The sequence below is a fragment of the Cavia porcellus genome, unplaced genomic scaffold (genome assembly GCF_034190915.1).
Source record: "Cavia porcellus strain 051 isolate PalLab524CR breed Dunkin Hartley unplaced genomic scaffold, mCavPor4.1 scaffold_18, whole genome shotgun sequence".
In the NCBI taxonomy this organism is placed as follows: Eukaryota; Metazoa; Chordata; class Mammalia; order Rodentia; family Caviidae; genus Cavia; species Cavia porcellus.
In genome coordinates this window covers 63,189,950-63,196,458 of record NW_026947501.1, presented here as the reverse complement: position 1 = coordinate 63,196,458, position 6,509 = coordinate 63,189,950, and positions in this window count along the sequence as shown.

Sequence of the window (6,509 nt, the reverse complement as noted above, 5' to 3'; positions counted from 1 at the left end):
ATGATTAGGTCAAAGAAGTACTGACTAGGAATGTCAGAGCCAAAAGGTAGGTATATAGAGGGAGCCAACCCCTGGACAGGTGGTGCCCCTGCCAGTCAACAGGGCCCCACTCATGTCAGAGCATCAAGAATACAGAAAATGGAAAAAAATGTCCTAATAAAAATATTACATAGTTAACACATGTCAACTCCTAATAACTACCCGCCCTCAACTGAGATAACTTGATGGGAAGACACATAAGGAAGGGACGAAACACTGTTATGGTAACAATGGGATCTCAAAACACTATAAGCAGAGAGAGCAGGATGTAATTACTTGTAAAACACACCTGACTGAGAGTCGTGGCCAAACCAAGGCAGTGTTTATGGTAAATGAGCTGCATTCCTCCATGACTTGCTACAGAGACTTTGCTAATAATATACTCTGCAGTTCTTGGTGCTGACTTCCAGGTTTTAATGTCATATTTTTTCTATTTATTAATGTGATGTGATTTGTCTTAAAGAAATAGACAAATCATGTAGATGTGTCTAACCCAGGAACTGCTAGTTGGACATACCTGCAAGATATGGATGAGAACACAATAAGCCTTGTGATCTGCCCCCCATGAAATGAGATGATATAAAGATCCTCATGGCTGGTGATAATATACTACTATGTATTGTGATGCTTTAATGTCATGTCTCTGGTCCTAGTCCCAGGTCAAGAATACATTCAAGAAAGTTTTGTGAAAATTTGCCATCAGTTCTAGCCTGATAATTGACCTAACCATGGAAAATCCTTGTTGGATCCTCAGTAGATCTGTCCATAATTGACACTCCTAACTCTTCCCATCCAAAAGTATCACAAGTGAAAGTCTGCGATTCCTATTCAAGTCAACAGTATTTAGCAAATCAGTTGATTTTTTTCATCATCAGGTAGGTACACTCAAGCCACCAACACAGGAGAGGGCATACAGTGTGTATGATCCATGAATGAGTCATGAAATCAGTTCTGTAAGTCTCAGAGAACTTTTAAAAACTATGGTGTATAATATCAGAATGTTTCACATAGATCCTTTGGCTGAATTTTATACATTGCAAGAAATATTGAGGTCCATTTCAACATACAAGAAAAGTATTCTGATGAAAGCAATATAATAAATAAAATGTAACATGGTCTTCCATTATTTGCCTATTGATGTCATTCAGTTTTCATGTAGTGAAGTTAATATAAAGTATAGTTTTGTATTACCATGACTTGCAATCAGATAGGAAGTCAGATACTCAGTTGAGGTTCACTTGCAAACTTTGAGTACATTTTTGGAGATGTTACCTAGATTGCCCTCCTTTTGTGTTAGTGGTAGTCATTTACTCAAATGAATAAATAACTATTAAAATGGATTATTTCTATACTAAGAGGAATAATGAAATGAAATATACAGAAATGTTCAACTGTTGGATCTGGAAGTGTGAATGTTGACAATACTGAGAAAAATAGTTACTCTTCCAACATTAGCAATATTTGAGCCACATATCATAAAGAAAAAAGCTGGGGTTGAGGAGTTAGCTTAGTGGCACAGGTGCCTGCCTGGCAAGTGCAAGGTCGTAAGTTAAATCCCCAGTACCAGAAAAGTAGAGTACAAGTAGAGTAATAATGAAGATTCCTTAAAATACGGCTTTATCAAATGTGAAAAATCCTTTGAAGATGATAGACCTTGGTGTGTGATTTGTAATTTTGCAAATGAAAGCTTAAACCTTCAAAATTAAAAAGGCACTTAGGAACTCAACATGCTGAACTTATCTCTTCAGTATTTTCGTGATCATGGTATCTCCCCTGCCAGGTAAGTATATCTCTTCAGTATTTTCAAAGAAAAAAATCATCAACAGTTTCTTAGTGGTTCTGTTAGTAAAAAAACAAAAAACAAAAAACAAAAAAACACCCCTTAATTCCATCGTATTTAGTTGCATGTCATGTGGCAAAAGACAGAGTAACTCACACAGCTGCTGAAAAATCATCCAGCATGTTTGGATGTGATGCATATAATTTTTGATGATGTGACCTAATAAAAACTCAGTGATAATACAGCATTTCCAAATCTGTAGTATTTCACAACATTTAGAAGTAATGCTTCTTAGTAGGTTACACAGGTATAGGTTTTACAATCCAGCTCAATGAAATCACTGATACTGCAAGTTGCAGGAGACCATTAATGTGAGGTATGCATAGCAAGATGATTTTATTTTAAAATTTAACCTCTCATCTAAGTGCAATATATGTCTTTATAGAATTAGAAAAGCACATTGTTGGTCAGTATAAACTAAATTGAAAACATTGTAAAGCAATTTACAAGTGATGGAACAGGAAGCATAGTTGGAAAAACAGAGCAGAGTAATTTAAAAATTGCTAGAAGTTACTAATGGTGCTGTGCACAATCATTGTTTTATACATTGTGAAGTATTAGCTTCCAGAGAAACTCCAGTCTCCTATAAGTATTGAAAAATGTGGAAAGAGTTGTTAATCTTTTTAAAGAAGGCTCATTGAATAGCCAACTTCTTAAAATATTTTGTTCAGAAATGGGAAGTAATTATGCCCATTTATTATATCATGTCAAAGTTTGCTGTTTGTCTCAAGGAAAAATACTATGGCAGGGTTTATGAACTCAAAAATGAGGTTCACATATTCCTCACTGGAGAAAAGATATCGGGCCGAGGATTTAGCTCAGTGACATAAACACCTGCCTGGCAAGCACAAGGTTGTGAGTTCAATCTCCAATATATATAAAAAAATCTCATTTGGCAAATATTTTTAAGAATGATATTTAAGATGACACTGGTAAATTTAACTGATTTGTTGGCATTCATAATGATCTGAGTTTAGAACTCCAGGGGAAAGACAGTGATATTTCCATCCCGAACATGTTCAAGTATTCCAAAATACATGGTTATGGCAAGCAAGGCTTAAGAGTAGTGGGCTTAGCTGCTATCTGTTTCTGAGGGTTTGCAACATGTTGGAAGAATATTATTAGTAAAGACATTTGAAAGCAAGGAAATCAGAGATGATGTTGCGTCTGGCTTCTCTGTTTCAAACTTTTAACCATGTTTTTTCCAAAAGAGAAATTTGAAACATTAAAGGAAAACAATTGGGTAAAAGATCCCTTTGCTTTTCAAAGCCCTGAACCGACTATTGAGTTAAACTTACTATCTGAAGAAGAGACTGAATTACCACAGCTCAGTTCCTCATAAACATTGAAGAAGGACTATGAAAAATTATCAGCATTTCGGATTAAGGTGAAGGAAGATTTTTCTTTCTACATAGATTATCTTGGCCATTCACAGCAAGTAGTTGGTGTGAACTGCGGTTTTCCATCTTAATCCCATTGAAATTAAAGAAATGGATTGAATGGTGCAGCAGATGTGTGAGTAGCATTATCTTCTTGTGTTCCAGACTGGGATGAATTGATGAACAGGCAAGCATACTCCACTTATTAAATAAACTCTTCCTTAGCTTTCTCTTCTTATTTTGTAATGTTACTTTGTAATATTTTCTGCTATATTTACATCTTAATATAACATTGCATATGATACCTTTGTTATATTTAAATATTAGTGAAATTGAATGACTTTATGTTCATTGAACAAAAAAATCAGTTGGAAGTCAGGAATTCTAGAAATATTTGGGATACAAATGTGAAGAAAAAATATTATTTTCTGGTGAAGTTTATGTCTTGGTAAGGGGAGAGACACAGACGTAATAAACTTTAAAATCTTTAGAAGATAGTAAGTACTATAAATCAGTAGTGCCAGGTGTGGTGGTGAAGACCTGTAATCCCAGCACTCAGGAGACTGAGGCAGGAGAGTTGCTGTAAGTTTGATGCCTGGCTGAACTACATAGCAAGACCTTGCCTCAAAATAAGTAAAAATAAATAGTAATAAGAAGAGAGTTCAGAGACGTTTTGGGGGACTAAATCATGGAAGACTTTGTAGACCATTATAGGGTCTCTAGCTTTTTGTCTAAGGGTTTAAACACAGGAGAACTGAGTGAAGTGTTAAAAGTGAAGTGTTAAAAGACTGTCAACTATTTTAGAGTTTAAGGTTAAATTAAATGTTACTTTCCTAGAGAAGTCTTTCTTAATCTCTTTAAGGTAAATTAAGTTCTCTATTCTGTTTTCTTTGCAGTACACGCTCTAGTCATTTTATGCTTTGATTACTGTCTCTGTCACCCTGACAGCCCGGAATGAATGCTCTATAAAAACAGAAGGGCCGCCAGGTGTGGTGGTGCCTGCCTCTAATCCCAGCACTGGTACTTGGGAGGCTGAACTAGGAGGATCACAGTTTGAGGCCAGCGTGGGTAATCACGTTTTTGAGATCCTGTCTCAAAACGAAAACAAAACAACAATAACAAGAAAACCCCAACCAAGTCTTTAAAAATTGGGGCACATTTTCCAAGTATGGCCTGCTGTATGCAGGGGTAACATCTGACCCTTGAATCATCTGGGGACAGAGCATGACGGAAGTGACCCAGTGATGCTCACTGCTACTTTTTGCTGTGATTAATAAATTATGTCCAACTCAGAGGTTTTGAATCTGCGTATGTGTTGCTTCAGCAGAATCTCTTACTATTTTCTTACATTCACAGCCCTCAAAGATTAGGATGTAGACATCTTGAGGGTATGTGTGTGTGTGTGAGGAGAGTGAATTATTCAGCCTGTCATGTCAACCTTCTGGCTCCCAGAGACATTTGTCCCACAGGATAAATGCATTCAGTCATCCCACAGTCCCCCAAACTTTTCGACAATGATGGCATCAGCTCATCCGAAATCTCACCTAAGTCTCAGCTCAAAAGACACAAAGCTCATACATAAATCACCGTGATCAGATGTGGGTTTGGCTGTCTGTCCACTCCATTCTGGAGCAAAACTATTAGCTGCAGATGTGGAGGATGAGACATCAAGCCCTGCACTCCAAAACAGGGACACAGGTGTGGGATAACAATAGAAAATCTCATTCAAAAGGAGAAAACAAAAGACAGGAGTCACAAGCAACATCCTTTCCAAGTCCACCTGGGTGGACTTCACCGGCTTTCAGAGCCTGGGAATGACTGTTGGGTGGTTTCTGTCTGCTCTCTACAGCTCCGCTCTCTGAATCATCTTTTTTTTTTAACAGCACAGCCCTCGTCTCACTGGTTTCATCAGCCTGTTCCTGCCAGTAGAGTCTCAGTAACTGAACAGCCTTTCCTTTCTTCCTCTCTGTCCCTTTAGTCCAGCTTAATCAGCATTTCTTAATTCAAGTCTTAGGAGCCTTGTGAGTAACCAGGGTTCACACTGTTAGAGGAGTAACTCCTCCGCAGGTCTCCCCTTAATAACGCCAGCTGCTTCTGGCTTCTGCTGAGACGGTCTGAAGACACCGTGAGTCACATACCTCATCCCTCTGTGTGATCAAACACTGTAATGCATTTAAAAATGATGATGATGCATTTCGCTGTTTAATCACAATTTAATTCTTATAAAAATTGAATTTTTAAAAAGAAGAATACCTGGCAATATCATTAACTTCAGCGTCTTTTACAATCAGAATACAGACATTCTTCCCTTAGTGACCTTTCTCTTCAGTGCCTTCAGAATTACAACCCGGTGTCAGATGGATGACCTGCCTTTTTTTCTCCTACAGTTCCCTATATCTTGTTGCTAGAGCCTCAATATCTTTTTTGGTACAGTACGCTTTATACAGTACTGTAATTTTTGCTGATTGCACTGTATGGAACACTAGTGTATGTTCTGTTATACATTACAGTATTGTATGTAAGACTTATGCACAATCGGGAGGCTGAGGCAGGAGGATCTCCATGAGTTCAAGGCCAGCCTGAATGATATAGGCAAGATCCTGTCTCAAAAAGCCAAACCAAACCAAACAAACAGACACACACACAGAGAAAACAGTCATGCAAATACCAGCAAAGCCATCAAGCTGGAGTATCCTCTGACTGTTTCTTTGTTCTGAATATTGTATGCACTACATAGAATTTCTCATTTAGCAACTAATTCATTTAATGACCTAGCTGTGGGAATAGAATGCAGGCTTTAACCGAGTGTCTGTACACAGACTTTCCTAAATCATAAAATCCTGGTTCCATTTTTACATACTGCCTTCAATCTATTTGTTCTCTTTTATATTTTATCAGAAATAACCAGACACCGAGTCACACTTGGAACATTTGTTTGAACATCTCAGGAAAGTGCACAGTGCCCCTCGGGGCCTTCCTGGTCTTTCCTGCCACCCTTCCTCCTGGGCACCTGCCCTGCACCACGGCGTCCCCTGCTGTCGGCCTCGCCCTGCCTCTCTGGTCCCTGTCCCTCCGAGCCCTTTTGAGCCTCTCTTGGCCTCTCCTGGCCCGCTCCTCAGCCCTCCCGGGTGATGCTGCAGTCCTTGCTCTTGGCTCTTTCTCAGCTCTCAGCCCTGGGCGTGGAAGTCAGTGCCCTCTTCTCCGCGCTCTGCCCAGTGCCTACCCTCGCCAAATCTAAAGCAAGGTGAGCC